The sequence below is a fragment of the Nelusetta ayraudi genome, unplaced genomic scaffold (assembly GCF_046127955.1).
Source record: "Nelusetta ayraudi isolate G7.1 ecotype Tasmania unplaced genomic scaffold, CSIRO-AGI_Nayr_v1 ptg000028l, whole genome shotgun sequence".
In the NCBI taxonomy this organism is placed as follows: Eukaryota; Metazoa; Chordata; class Actinopteri; order Tetraodontiformes; family Monacanthidae; genus Nelusetta; species Nelusetta ayraudi.
In genome coordinates, this window is record NW_027466078.1 from 1735001 (window position 1) to 1750581 (window position 15581).

Consider the following 15581-nt stretch of genomic DNA (forward strand, 5'->3'; position numbering starts at 1 on the left):
GTACCTTCGTCCAGAGCAACTGGGTCCACCACAGTGGGGGTCAACGGACAAAAAGGATGCGCTTGGGAAACTGACCGGCTTGAACGACTGGAGGGTGACGATGTGCCAGGCGCTCGCCCCCGGTCTGCTTCTGCTCCCGTCCCACGGTCTCCGCTCCCAGAGTTAGCGGATGGCTAACTGCCGCAGAGCGTGGGGCCGCTAGCTGCTGTGTTAGCTGCCAGGTGTCTCCGTCCTTCCCAGGACAAACTTGAGCAGGCTGCAAATAATCCACGTTTTGGGAGAGAGTCCGGGTTGGACACTCTCTGCAGTCCTTTTACTCCTCCGCGCCGTCGGTCTCCCTCGGTTTCCTTTTCTCCTTTGGTTTTTGCCGTTCCCCCAGCTGAACACACCTGTTGCTTAAGTACCGGTGATGGTTAACCGTCCCACTGCTGAACACAACGGTTGCTTAAGTACCGGTGATGGTTAACGTGCAGTACAATAAACAAACAAACAGTTAAAACGCCTGCTAAACATTTTAACAAAAATAACTGAAAACCAACCTTTTTAACCCATTTCTATTTTATAATATATAAATAGAATTAGGTTATTTAGATAATTTTAACCGGGTTACATATATATTAAGAGAGAGACCGACTTATGTAATCGTACATCCATATATAAACAACATATAATAAGTCACCTCACCTCAAACAAATGGCCAGGCATTCAGTTGGTGAAATGGGCTTCCTGAGGTTCGTCCGCATTCGTCCGAGGTTGTACTCGCCCAAATCCTGCCTCAACATTAAAATCGGGTGGATCCACACCCTTCTCTTTCGAGCAGCTGCTCGTCTCTTCCTCCTCCAAACTAAATATAAAGCCAGAGCTTTTCGCTGTGCCAACGACAGACCATTTTTGGGAACCTGAACGAAAAGCGCGCCGTGGAGAAAAGAATCCTGCTATATCGCTTAGCAACAACAAATCTGTCCGACCAACGAGATCCGTCAGCGGTCGGCGATTTAAATCTCAATTACCGGCAACTTCAATGATGTGAAAAGTAACGATGTTGAAGTGGTCATACCGCCATACCTTCTATTTTTTTTCTTTAAATATACAGTATCTTTATTAAATTCACAAACATTAGAATTTACACATAACAGGAGACAAATCATACTTCGCGTCATACCGCCATACCCACAACGGAGGTGAAGAGCTGCTGACGTCACTTTCCTGCACCGCGCGCTTACTTTGCAATTGCGATTTCGTTTTTGAGTTGTGGTAACTCTTGTGCAGGGCAGGACCACAATAATTAAAAAGCAATGCCCTCAGTTCTCTTTTTGATTGTAACATAAAAGGTGCAACATGAATAAGAAAATGAAAATGCATATAGCAATATTTATTAACGATTTTAATTATGAGTCAAAAAAAAAAAAAGCAGCCACGTTCTTGAAATGAAAAAGCATTCTGCTGTTGCTTTTTCATTTTCAAATTTTACATTTCATATTGAATTTTGGTAATCTTTAATGTGTTTTCTCTTTTCATTTGAATTAAGTACAAGAATGAGCAGTCTTGAATAAGAAAAAGAAAATGCAGATTGAATAATTTATTAACGATTTTAATTATGAGTCAAATAACGCAGCTTCATTCTTAAAATGAAAAAGCATTTCAGCTATTGCATTTTAATTTGGATTATGGTAACTATCTGCTTCCATACCGCTGGAACAATTGCAATTGCAATCATAATAGTTGATAATAATAATCATATCCGAAAACTAAGTCGTACTCTGATTACGAACCAGTTGAAATTGTAGGTGGAATTTATTGCAGATGTGAGTGCAATTGTGTAAATGTAGCTCCAAAAAACTGTAACAATGTTGATAAATACATGACTCCACTGACTTCACTGAATTTCCGTTTGAGCTTAAAAAAAAGTTCTGTGATAAAATACAAGAACATCCTGCAAAATGGTAACCCTAACTAATATTTAAGATACACAAGTGTACATTGTATGCAGAAGGTGGCTGCTCACCTTTTGTTTTAGCATCATTTGGTGCCCACACAAAATTTCATTTGTATAACAGGACCCAGATGCTGTGTATAGAGAAAGCCATTCCCAACATAGTGGGAATTAATGGAATGAAATTCCCATTATGAAAAATTCCCACTGTGCTAATTGTCATGGGTTAACAGAACTCATAATCACAATTGTATGCCCAGCATCTACAGCAGCAAATACAATTTGGGCATAAGGTAAAGACTGCAGTATGGAAGTTAAACAGTACCATCGGGTTTTGAATCTGAATTTATAACACTGAATTTTTCTAGCATCAAAAACAGACTTTGAATTTTTAAAACCAACAAATTTGTAGCACTGAATTCTGTAATGCATATGAATTGGTTTCGATGTTGAAATACATTCAGTGAAAAAAAAAATGATGTCTCTAAAAATTCCGTTTTTCAAAATCCATTCATGTTAAAAAATTCAACATCTTAAAAAATGTATTGTCTCAAACAAAGAAAAAAGATCGGGGTTAAAAGGGAGAAGCAATCGAGCCAGGACTCAATCCGTTCGACGTCCGGCCAATCAAGGTACAATGGGATTGGCCACGTGACACCGGTTCACGCTACACTAGCTGCAGACTGGTCACTCTGCAGACTACCAGCGGCAACCATGGGCATGTTTTCATTGCCTCACCTCGCCACGGTACGGTTGTAGGGTGTTTGCACTGGCCGCTACACGTAGGGCAGCTCATGGCTATTTCAAATAAGTAGGAGGCTCTATTTCGGGTATGTTTACTCTCTGTTTTTCTGTTTGTTTGTTTTTAAATAAATGCTATTTTCCCTTTATATCTGTCTCGTGTTTACTTTTGGTGAAAATATAAAGGTTGAACTACACATTTACTCTCCCAGAAAATTAAACAATAAATTATAAATGTTGCCTGTGTGGCGGCACGAGGGCTGGGGTCTATTTATGGGAGATGAATTACTTGAGGTAGACAACGCCACCTTGGGTTAGGGCCCAAGGACCCATACTACAGTTAGTAATCGCGCAGGTTTACCAGCTTCAGGGCGGCAAGGAGACAGAGTTCAGTTATATTACAAAATGTTTTATTTTTTTATTGTTCACAAAGATAAGAAATTATTCTCGAGACAAACTGGACCCTGCTGAAAACAAACAAAGATGGAACCCGGCTCAAAAGAAACAAACAGACTGAGTATCACTGGCTGAAAAGAAACATGACCCCGGGAGTGGTGATGCCCAAAAAACAAAGCACACAAATACCCCAAATCCACTACAAAACCTAAACTAAGGGGAGAAACACAACACAACAGGGACACCACCACCCGGGAAAATACCACACCATCAGCGACCGAACACATTAGAAACAAAAGGGCTCGTCTCTGTTGGGACTGGCAGAAGAAACAAACAAACAAAAAAACAGTTTATTTTACAGTTTAAGAGGTTAGCAATCTGGTGAAGAGAAAAGGACCCCGATCTCTGGCTAAGGGAATGATTTAACAGGACATTTTACCTTGGATGTGTTGGATCAGATTCATTTCCCCGTGTCGTGCTGCTGATCCGCGTGTTCGTTGAATAAAGTCTCAGGAGAAGAATGCCAATTTAAATATGTCTTTAGTAAATAAACAATTCAGGATACAAATATACAGAGCTCCGGGCCGAGTTCAAAATCCTAGCAACACCAAAGTATTGTCAGGGCATGAAGTCTGACACCTATCTGTCCCTTGACCCAGTCCTTTTATACAACATGCAGATGCTCCCAGATGTTGTCCTCCTCTGACTGGCTGCCTGGTCTCCAGACCCCAACCTCATTGGATGTTGGGGCAGCCTTTGATCCAAGTCTCTGATTACTAAGGTCACAGGCTCCTCTCCCCCTTGCCGCCGATGGATCATGAGTTCTCCCCCCCTGTAAATGACCGGGTTATATAGTTTTATGGTGGTCGCAAAGTCCCCCAGGGTTACCCTCTGGTCACCCAGGATCACCAGTTGATGAGGAATGTGCTTCCCTGTTCTTCTTGAGCCTCCTGCAACAATGCCTTTGATCTAAACCGTTTATATTAATAATCATATTATTACAAACACACATCTAAACTAATTATATTATTCAACACAAATATCTAAACTAAATATATGATTCAACACAAACATATAAACTAAATATATGATTCCAACAGATGACAGAGACCGACATGAATACGTGAAACATTCATTCATTCATTCATTCATCTTCTATACCCGCTTATTCCTATTCAGGGTCACGGGGGTCTGCTGGAGCCTATCCCAGCTGTCTTAGGGCGAAGGCAGGGTGACACCCTGGACAAATTGCCAGTTCATCGCAGGGCCACGTGAAACAATCCACCTCAAATGAGATCTAGTTACTGAAGGAAAATAAAAGGAAAGAAAAAGTAAATAGATAAATCAACAAGAACTCACTATTGCTCCGTAACTAAACTGAATTAATAGATTCATCACATTCACATTTTGGTAAAATAGACAAAATTGATACAACCAGAAGACCCTAACCTAACCATTACACACACACAGGAGCGCACGCACACACCCTCACACACTCGCACACACACCCCGGCCGTTAGTTCGTAAGGCCAATGGGCCTACAGCTTATTGAGCTTATTTGGCGAGTCGGCCAAACTCTGCCCAAGCGGTTAGGCCAAACGGCAGCGAGGCGAGCGCCGGGCAAGACAGGCGACAAAGCGACACAGCTGTGAGAATGCGGCGGCGGCGAGAGGCGGCAGCAAAGGCAGCGGTGGGGGCAGCAAGCAGAAACTGCAGACGGAACCACGCAGTACCTTTGTCTCACTCAATGTCCCACGTCTGACGTAGCTCGTGTCATGACCAAAAAGGGAGAGGCGTGAAGACTCAACACCGGGGGGAGTGTGTGTGTGTGTGTGTGTGGGGGGGAACGGCAACCACTGCAGGTGTAGCATTAGGCACCGTCTTAGTCTGCAGCAGCACACAACTCCATCCCACACAGTCTGATCTTGGCGGAGACGCCAGATCTGTCATAGGGAGTATGGGAAAATCCATATGTACACAACTATCCCAATTTCGAGCCATAACGTTAAAAACGACAGCAAGCCAAGGTGCGCCTACCTGTGCTCAGCAACGTGTTCCTGTGTAGCGACCCGGAAGTGGGCGGGCGGAAGGGGCCGCAAGCGAAAGGTCGAGGGGAGGGACACAGCCGACTTTTATAACAACGGTTCAATAAAATGACAGGCCCGCACCTCCGAAGGGGCGTGAGAGTCCGGACTACAACTTCCGCCTAAAAGTTATATCTCATACCACCACACCTGCATAAATGATCAACTGTGACTTCAGTGAAGAAAACTGTTCTTTCTTTAAAGGTCCCATATTATGCCACTTTTCCACTTCTTAAAATAGTTCTCAAATGTGTAAAAGACCTGTCTGTGACCTGCATTCTTCAAATTTGACTTAGGATTTAATATTTTTGCTGTCCCTAAATCAGCAAAAAAACGCTCTGTTCAGAACAGCCCGTTTTAGGGCCTGTCACCTTTATGCTAATGAGCTGCACCTGGCCATGCCCTTCTCTCTCGAAGGGGCTGTGGCTTCGGCTCCGGTAGCCATGCGCTAATGTTGTGAATGCGAAGCGACTCGGTCATGGCTAGCAGAAGCAGTGTGGTGCAACCCTACCAGTTTGAGCCAGAGTCTGACCCAGAGGGAGAGGCTTCGGCAGAAATACTGACTCAGCGTCTGCAGCAGGACATTTCAGAGTGGTAAGATACAAATACTGTGCGTCTTTATATTTTAAAGTTTTTACTTTGTGTGTTGTTACACTGTAACTTACATGTTAGCTCATGCTAACGGCTTCGTCACCGCTGTCTCGTCATTACTTCGAGCTCTTCTGGTGATTGAGTATTTTTCTAAACAGTACAGTAACGTTCTACTTATCTCTCCTCCGTATGTTCTTGAACTCTACTGATAAAAAAAAAGAAAAAGTTGTTGTCATGGGGCTGTTAATAACCCCATCAAATACTCAGACTGCTACCAGCGCAATGCTTAAAAATGAACAGCCTTTTTTCCCTAGGTATTTTGAATGTACTCTTCTTTTTCTTTTTTTGTTTTTAACTTAAGTTTAAATATGTCTGTATCCACAATATGTCATGGTCAAAATTAGAAGCATTGCCATGTTGCTTAAAATGCTGCTGTTCTCCATCTCAACATTAGACAAATGTCACAAGTCTTATCCAACTCTGCTTGTGTTGGCAACTTTCATTCAGGTGAAATTATAACTTTTTTTCTTTTGACAGGTGCTCCTGTGGAAACTCTAACACCATGCCCACGGAGCAGGAAAATGTATGATGCCTGGAGATACCACAGGCAGAGTCAAGATATCAAAAATGAAATCTAGTTTGTCTTGATTATTGTTTATTGCATACATCTTTGAGACATAATGGCATTTATACTTTGTAATATCTTGTAGGTTAGCAGACACCTGCGGGAGGTTGAGGGGGACCTCAAATGCATGGTGGACCATCCAGGATTGGAGCCAGTATGCCTGAATAGGTTCTCATTGCAGAATGCAGGCCAAATTTATAAGGCGGACTATGGTCCATTGCAACTGAGGAGAATTCACCAGTAAGATATGTTTTACTAAATATTATGATTTAAAATTAAAATCAAAGATTTTATGGATTACTTCTTTGCAACTGTAATAAAGTGTGACAACTGGGATATCTGTGCGGTTATATCAAATATTTATATGTTTTTTTCATAAGCAAGTAATGTGTATGTAACCTAATAATTGACAGGAGTCATTGCAGTATACACACTCAAACATTTATTGCCATTGAATTATTTACAGATAAGTTATAAATGTGATGAGGAAACAACATACCAGAAAACTATTTACAACTACACATAAAAAAATAAATCTATCTTGTCCAATGTCTTGTAGTCGTTACAGGTATCTGGCATATCGATCTTTTGGGAGGTGGTGTTGGGGCTTGCTGGGACGCAGAATCAGAGTTGTCATCCCAGCTTGTGTGGTCCTTCAAATCCGCACGGAGTATCCTGATACTGCCGGTCACTACGTGGGATTCAAGTCTGCTTGACTGAAGAGGGACACAACCTTCAATGACCTCCTCCTTGTCTGGCCGGTCAAACTGGGCTGCGAGACTTTCTGGAACGTTGATTGCCAAGACTGCTTCAGTGTAGGGAAGTGGGTCCACAAAGACCTTGTTGAAGATTAGGTCCATCATGTCCACTACAAACCCTGTTTTACACAAGATAAAAACATTTTTTTAAAGTTTTGGTTCCTTTTTTTTTTTTTTTAAAAGAAGGTTTTCTGCTTATTTATTGTTGAAATGTTCATTTATTATAAATGCAACATCCCAAAGTGTCTAATTTATATTTATAATAAAAAAAAATTAAATTAAACTCTTACGGAATGTCTGCTCTGTCTTCAGGGGTTTTGCTCTACACTCTCCCTTCAATGCCTTTGGGAAGTGCACCTTGAAAATGGGTACACCTTGGTCTGTCTGTGCCTGTGGTCGGTTGCTGTTTTCATTGTAATACATCACCGCCAAGTATAGTCTGTAATAAGAAAAAAAGAAAATAATCAAAGATGTCTGAAATTTTAGGTTACACACGTCAACAAAGTTATAAGTAAGCACAGTTTTATTTACCTGCACAGCATCCCGAGAAATGGAAATACAACGTTCTTCGGGGCAAAGCGAGGTCCACTTTGCCACTCTCTCAGGCCCAGTGGTGGATGTAGCTGCTGTCCAGTAGATGTGATTGTTTATGCTTTTCATCCACTTCTGCAGCTTCTCACAATCTTTCATCTTCCTAATTTTGTCGAGTTTCTTTGAAATTCCTACATGCATAAGAAACACATTGGTTGTAATGAAATAAGCCAAGTGCAACAATTGTGGATGTGGATGAAAATGAAATCCAGTAGACATACCTTTTGCGATGTGCCAGACATTGTAGTAGTGTGTGACATTGTTCTCCCTGAGAAACTTCTGAATTTGCGGATGTCGGTCTGTGACTATACAGTCCACAGTCACACCACGTGCATCCAACAATGCCAGACTCCTCTTCAGTCCCTCTTTTTCCATATGGTAGCTACCACCAACCTCATTGCTCTGTACCCCAGCAAGCAGACCACAATTTTTTTTATTTTTAGAAAATGTGTAATGAAATTCTTTTACATAATTAAATATTTTAAAAGTCAATTTTTGCTCCTCACCTGAATCAACTGCATGTCCACAATTGTGTTTGTATCGAGGTCCATTGTTGTGTAACTAACAAACTTTGCTGAGTGTCCTTAAAAAAAAGAAAGTTAAATAACTTGATATTATTATTCTCAATTACATTTTTCCTGCCACTCAAAAACAAACACCTACAAAAAATTTTGTTATTCAGTGAAATATTAAAACCTGGAGAGTCAGCCCTCATGTCTCCACCAAGTACGACTTTTTCCTTCTGGCTAAGTTGGTGCAGTAAATCATTCGGCTGTGTTTGCCAGTGGTGAATAACTGCAGGCTCAATAAAGGATCTGGCGTGCCGACGAAAAGTGTCATAATGGAAGAGTTGAAGGTGCATTGATTTGAAGACCTAATGTTAGGGAGGAAAGTGTTTTAGAAAAAGCATTGTCAGCTACTGGATCATATGTAACATCGTAATCAAAGCTATATAGACAGAGACAAAAAATTAACTTTTCATCATTTACCCGTTTAATTTTGAAGAAGGAGGCTCCATATACAGCTGTAGATAGGTGGAGGTTCCCAGCTGGAGTGCTTCCTATGACAGGCTGGCTATTCCACTGTCTGTGGTACTCACAATGTGGGCACTGCTGTTCAACAGATAGGAAAGTCCCCACATTCCTGGTCTTCAAATCACATGCCCGTGTGCAAACAGGACACGCACCAAATAACTCCATGAGGTTAATCTCATAAACAATGTATTTCTTTATATGGTGGATGGGAGTGGATCCGCGGTCTCTATAAGACAAAAGGAAAATGTGTTTTAATACATTTAACAGCATTATCTCTTAGAAGCAGTGTACTCACAACACTGTAAAACACTTTCTTACCTAGACAGCTTTCAGCTTCAAAATTATTACATGCGTGAAATAAACACACTCACGACACAGACTAGAATTACTTACGACATAATTGTTGACTCTGTCTGAACTGTGACTGATTCTGCAGGGTCATAGGTTGAGTCCAGCCCCTTTGAAGCTACTACTGAAGAGCTACTCTCTAAAGGATCTTCCTCTCCCAGCTCCTCCTCCAAATCCATGCGAGCTCTCTTTGACAGTCGCTTTACTGGTGTGGATGAAAACTGGAATGGAGCTGCATCATTGGATATACCAACACCAAAATCCCTGCAGGCCACAGTAGCCTGTACACCTGTAACGAAAATTAAATTTTAATAAAAGAAAAACTAAAGTGATTTACTGAGCATAAACAGAAGTATTATGGGATGTAATTTATTACTAACTTCATCCCAAGTAAATGTAGCCTAATGAAGGTGGCTGCATACCTGCACTTCTGTAAGAAGCTCCTAGAGTCTTCAACAACAGCTGCGTGCCTACAGAACGTGTCTTCTTGTCAGTCTGACAGGCAACATCTCTTGATGCTGGCATCTGCAAACAGGGAGTTGATGTGCTGGCCTGTGAATAACACATGGGGATTAGAACAAATGTTATCACCCCGCCCTATGTATGTGAGCTGTTGTTTCGCCTGCAATTAACATATGAATGAGGAAAAGCTGGACGCAGGCTGACTATCAGCGATGAGTCAAAACAAGGCTGGCGTTCTGTTTTGAACGTTTTGAGAGGGGGAAGGGAGCTTTGAGACAAATCAAAGCCCCTCTTTTAGACGCCAAAAACTTCGCTTATTTATGAAAAGCCTTTTGGTGTCGAAAAGTACACCCCAAACCGAACTAATTTAAAATCAGCTCTAAAAAGTTAAGCTTGCATCTGCCCTGATTCACCATGAAAGCCTTCTGTTTTATGATAATTGTTAAATTGTATAATAAATGCATTAAAATATTTTGTGGGTGCTTATTATAATAAAGGTGTTATAAGAACAGCATAATTTGTTATTGTAATACATAATCATCAATGTCCCAGAGGAAACACTGTCGGACAGCTCCTTCAGCTCATGGGCATGAGCGGAAAGGGTTAGCCAATGTTGCTCCATCTCTGTCACCAAGATTTTTTTTTCCTCTGTAAGTCGCCTTACTGACATGACTATGTCAAATGCCCATCTTTTTGTTCTGAGATCGACAGAACCTGGAATGCAAAAATGACAAAGATTCATAGTGAAAATGAGCAGGATTAGTCAATTGACACTTTAGAAAACACTGCTCAAAGTGGCCTCTACCATACTCAACGAGCAAGTATGTATATTATGTTATTATCAATCAGATTTAGTGTAAGCACTAACTATACACGTGTACATACCAGTGTGTTGTAGCTGCCATGGCCATGCTGTATCAACAGACAGTATGGTTTCCATGCTAGGACCCTTTCGAAGGACCCTTGCACGAGCTTTGGCTCCATCATTGTCTTTATGCAGATGCTGAGACCTCCTCTTAATCCCAAGCACCAGCATCTCGATCCTGCTGGACAAGGCATCTGGCTCATTATCAATAGTTGTTGAGGCTGCAGAGAAGAAATAGGATACAAAACCAGAGCATATGAGAAAGACATTAAGAAAACAAATATCAGTGAACTAAAGGAAAATGTGACCATATCACCCCCATATTAGCTGCCATAAGTTGTTACCCGTCAGAATCAATTTAAAATTTTGACTTTTAAAGCTGTGAATGGACATGCTCCCAGTTATGGTGAAACTTACAAGTCATGCACAGTCTCAGATCCTCAGACTAGCCACTCCCAGACGCTCCCAACCCACAGTTTATGACAAGGCTTCTGGGGGCTTTTTAACACTTATCATTCGACCTTAGACTTGCAGATTCATTCATCTTTTAAATGTGTTTTAGAACACATTGTGCAAAGCATAGATATGAAAATATGTGCATTAACCACAATGTATTTATTACCTTCTGCCCACTTCTTGACATCGTTTGCCCAATCCTCCAACTGGCTCTCTGACACTGCTAACTCTACCTTCAGTGAGTCAAGGTTCTGCAGTTTACTTTGAAGACTTTTGACAGCCTACAATGACAAAATATCAGAGCCAAGAAAAAAACAATGTATCAAACAAGTGAAATACTGCCACATGGAATATCAAACATCCTAAATAATATCACTGATGTCATTACCTTCTGATATCGGTGAGACAATGATGGCTAAATTCTCAAACTTTTGTTGATTCCAGCGAATAGCCATGAGACTCAACATGTCTGTGCGTCCTGCAAATATTAATTTAAGTAGATTTGACAAAACACATTGAAAAAGTCAATAATTGGATGATTACAGCACATGGTCATTTGAGTCAACATGGTGAAATTCATGTTAACATTATCATAATACATGTTTACACATATTTAAGTACGATTGTACTTGTATACTATTTTGTCATCTCACCAGCTTTTGACACGTGCTTGGTGGTCACTACAATCCTAGAGAGGAAGGCGTTGCATTGCTCAACCTAGACAGATAGATAACGTTAATAACGTAAGGGGGAAATCAGTGGCCCAGAGACAGCTCAGCAGTTAACATTACAAGCAACATAGAAGTAAGGACATAAAATTTAAAAATACTGTTGTATATAGTGCAAGAAGGAGAAAAAAAAACAACAGTGATTTAACAATACAAAGAAGTTATAAGATAACAAAAACCTAAGTAAAAAGGTTTCTCTAAAAGTAAATGCTCCATCAGTGTCACCTTATAAGACAAATAGAAATACTTATAGTAGAAATTAACAATGCATTGCAAAACAAGAAATGTCCTTAGCTCAAAAGGTATCCATAACAGACAATGTGTCACACCGTGGTGAGGTTTTGTCTCGTCTTGGGGTTTTGTCTCGTCATTTCCTGTTTTATTTTGACAACTTCCTCTCGTTTCAGATCGCAACCCCTCCTCATGTTCCACCTGTTCGTCTGACCCAATTACCCATTGTTTCCAGCTGTGCCTTGTTCCCTTGTGTGTTCAAATAGTCTGCGTTCCCCTTGTCTTGTGCCAGAGTGTCTTCGTCCGTCACGTCTAGTCCTGAACCTGGTCACAGCCACAGCCTTTGCCTTAAGAGTCCACAGTAAGACGGTTGTTCCTCGAGATCTAGTGTTTTTTTGTTAATGCTAAGTTTTGTTATTAGAATAGGATTTTGTTTACTAGTTAGTCTTTTTCCTCCTTGTGAGTGATTTTTTGTTTTGTCATTAGAGTAGACCTTTTGTTAATTCGTCAGTCTTTTTCCTCCTTGTGAGTGATTTTTTGTTATCAGTGAGAATAGGATTAGCAGACAGCAGCTGGAGTGACGGCACATTGTTGGCACATGTCTGCGCCTACATGTGCACTCGCTGCAATGCTGTTAATCAGCCGGGGTCTTTCTGCCCGCCATCTCTCTAAGAGAGAGTGGTTCTGTGTTCTCCAGTCTGAAGGAGCCAGGAGGGGAGCTATTGGGGTTGGTGCTTCCTCAATGGATGCTGACACAACACCCATGGAGTGCTGGAGCTCTTGTATTAAACGCCCTGTTAAGATAGTATGGGATATTGAAACACAACATTGTTATGTATTACAATATAAATAAAAGTATAATAATGGCCATGAAAAGGATAGTTGCACATTTATTCTGACAAATGTGTGATAAAAACATAATTACCATTCAATGTCAGTGACAGATTATGAGAAAATATTCTGACTATATTGCTTTGCACGAATTAAATACACACCAACAGCATCTGGAGCAAAGGAGACTGGAGAGTTGGTCTCAGGAAGATTATTGGCAGGAATAGGTTTCTGACTGCAACCATCTGGATGAGCCTTCCGACTCGGACTAGCTGTAACGGAAAAAACAAAAAATAAACGCCCAGATCCAATCGGCTCCGCTTCTGTCAACTTGCAGTGTGAAAGGTAGACCTGCGAAGAAATTTTCACATGCCGCATGGGATGACGTTGACCGTTATGTGTGCTAAGTCATAATATCATGGCAGTCCCTACGTATATCATGTACAAAGGTGTTCGATCACGTTCAGTGATCAAAAGTTGTTCAATGTTCTCCAGCTTTTTAATGCCTAAATAATAGCCAAACATAGAACACTCGCATGTCAACTACACAATCAAGTCAGTAGACACGCAGGGTTAGGTAAAAGCGGAGGGATTGCAGCTTGCCAGCGGGATTTGACCCTGCTGGTTTGGTTTGTGGGAAAGGAACTAAATTCTGATTAATTGAGAGTTGTGCTGCATTCAAAAAACACAGTGTCAACCACAACCCCTAATTTTAGTGGTAAATGGGCTTAACATTCAAGGACATCTACTTACCAAAGAGCGCAGGGATTTTTTTTCGGGCAGCACTCATAAATGCTTGTTCTTGCACTGCACTGAGCTGCTTTTCTGTGGGAACAGTATGCCATACATTCAAATACATGACAATATATATAGCTAAAGATGACATACAAGTAAGAAAAAAATGGCTGCACATTCACAGTACCCCAATACGCTTTACATAGGCCTCTAATTAACCGATTCACACACACATTCATCCACCAATGTCCAGACTGAAAGAAATTTGAAATATTCCCATACTTGTTTTCTGCTGCAAAACTTTTTGCTGATGGACAGCAACACCTCGGTGGACATCCGATGATAATCTTTTCAGCTCGTAATAAAGAGTTTGAAAGTCATTTTTTAAAAATTTGCTCTCATGAAGAAATTTTGTATCCACATGCTTGAGGAAATGGATCACGTTGCTAATCATATTCTTGATTGTTGATGGTGCGTAACCATTCCCCTTAAGGTTGTGTGGCCATCTGTGAAAAAAGGTAAGGCATTACAAGTGATTAAATTTGACTTCTAGTTTCACCACATGCCATGCTCAAAATTCTCAATTCTCATATTTTTCATAGGACCATAGATTAGAATCTGGAAATCAAAAAGGGAAGAAATCTTACTTCTGTTTTTTACGTATTTTGTGCCTGGTTAACACTGAAAATGGTCCTTTTTGGCCAAGAAAAATATAAAATGAACAGTGAATCAACTTTCATTTATAAAGTGCTAAATTGCATTTAAAGACATCTCTTTTGATGTGATTTAGCGCTTTATACAATTAGGGGGTAAAAAGCAACTTTGCCACCAGAGCAAGCATAGTGTGACAGTGGCCAGGAAAACTCCCCTGTGGGAAGAAAACTAGAGCAGATCCAGACTACACAGGGCCGTCATCTGTCTAAGAGCAGTTGAGGTGAGAAGGAAACACAAAAATATGGAGGGAGAGATAGATAGCCAGAGTTGATGAAAAGGCCAAAGTGAGTTGACAAAAACAATACTTGCGTCCACAATCTTGTTGTATTTGTGAGAAACTTCACATTGTTGACCAGTGATGATGGAGCCATGCCAGTTGCCATGTAGGTACAAAATCTAAACCCATGGCTGGCAGACTGTTGGGCGTTGTCCATGTCTTTTTTTGAGGATCTAGATCCAAGTCGAAACCTTTTGAAGTCCTCTAGAAACTTTCCTGCAGTTAAGAAAAGTAATTAACATTTTTTTGAAAAGGGAAAAAAATAAACAAACTGTAAATGTATCTTTTGTTTTGTCTATTTAATGTTAAAAGTGTAAACGTAAAGGAATAATTACCACATAAATTCAGTGTCAAAGAATTATTTTTAGCATGCTTGCCCTTCTGGGTTGACCCAGGTGGGCGACGTGCCGGGACACTTTTGGGGCTGCTGGGTTTTTTGATTTCTTTTAAGAGAAATTCAACCTTTTTCTGTAGGTCCTCTAACTGTTCCTTAATTTCAGAACACTGGCAATTTACAACTTTGTTGTGTTGAGGATGACGGAACAGGGTCATCCACAACGGGTGGAGAAATTTCTCCACTCTTGTCACCTGCTTGGTTGCTAAAATAGGGTGACTCCTGTGTCCCTTCCTCCTCTTCTGGCAGAAGACCATCCTGATCCACTGTCCCTTCCCCCTCTTCTGGCAGAAGATCGCCCTGATCCACCTCCTCATTTGGATTTTCTTCATCGGCAGATGCAGCGATTTCTAAATGAAGGGGGTACTCAGCTGTTGTGAAATTACAGTAGCAAATGTACTGCATTGTTGTGACAAAAGTACATATTTTTATACAGGCAGAAACAACAGACAAATCACAACAAAATGATGACAAAAATTAGCAGTACCAATTCCAGGGGTGGACTCCAGGTCCAGCTTGGACACCATAGGCAGATTAGGTTGTGTTTTCCGCAGGGAAGCAAGTTATTATGACATCTCTTTTTGCCTTCTTTACAAAAGGTACTCGGTCCTGTGAATATAAAAAGGACCTGTGAACCCAACAAACTTAAGAAGGAGAAAATACATTTACAACACATTTAGCTTAACAATTTTTCATTCATTTATTCATTCATTTTCGATACCTGCTTCTTACTGAGCTCAAGGTCACGGGGTTCTGCTGGTGCCTATCCCAGCTATCATAGGGTGAA

General features: G+C 40.8%; 1 protein-coding gene and 3 long non-coding RNA genes across 5 annotated transcripts in view; 1 reads left to right on the forward strand and 3 right to left on the reverse strand.

Annotated features, from left to right (window-relative positions):
- LOC142891081 (NACHT, LRR and PYD domains-containing protein 14-like) overlaps window positions 1-15581 on the reverse strand; it is a 407498-nt gene that overhangs the window by 357314 nt on the left and 34603 nt on the right. The gene's annotated exons all lie outside the window — the stretch shown is intronic.
- Window positions 5344-6536, forward strand: LOC142891061 (uncharacterized). The gene is made up of 3 exons (XR_012927167.1): window positions 5344-5748; window positions 6283-6357; window positions 6461-6536. It is a non-coding gene; the product is annotated as an uncharacterized LOC142891061 (long non-coding RNA).
- Window positions 7714-9385, reverse strand: LOC142891062 (uncharacterized). 2 transcript variants are annotated; one of them, XR_012927169.1, is made up of 4 exons: window positions 9147-9385; window positions 8416-8979; window positions 8226-8302; window positions 7714-8121 (listed from the first exon to the last, which is right to left on the reverse strand). It is a non-coding gene; the product is annotated as an uncharacterized LOC142891062 (long non-coding RNA). The 2 variants fall into 2 exon arrangements; XR_012927168.1 differs by having other exon boundaries at window positions 8416-9385.
- On the reverse strand, window positions 13132-15158 carry LOC142891093 (uncharacterized). The gene is made up of 4 exons (XR_012927172.1): window positions 15062-15158; window positions 14736-15024; window positions 13692-14616; window positions 13132-13499 (listed from the first exon to the last, which is right to left on the reverse strand). It is a non-coding gene; the product is annotated as an uncharacterized LOC142891093 (long non-coding RNA).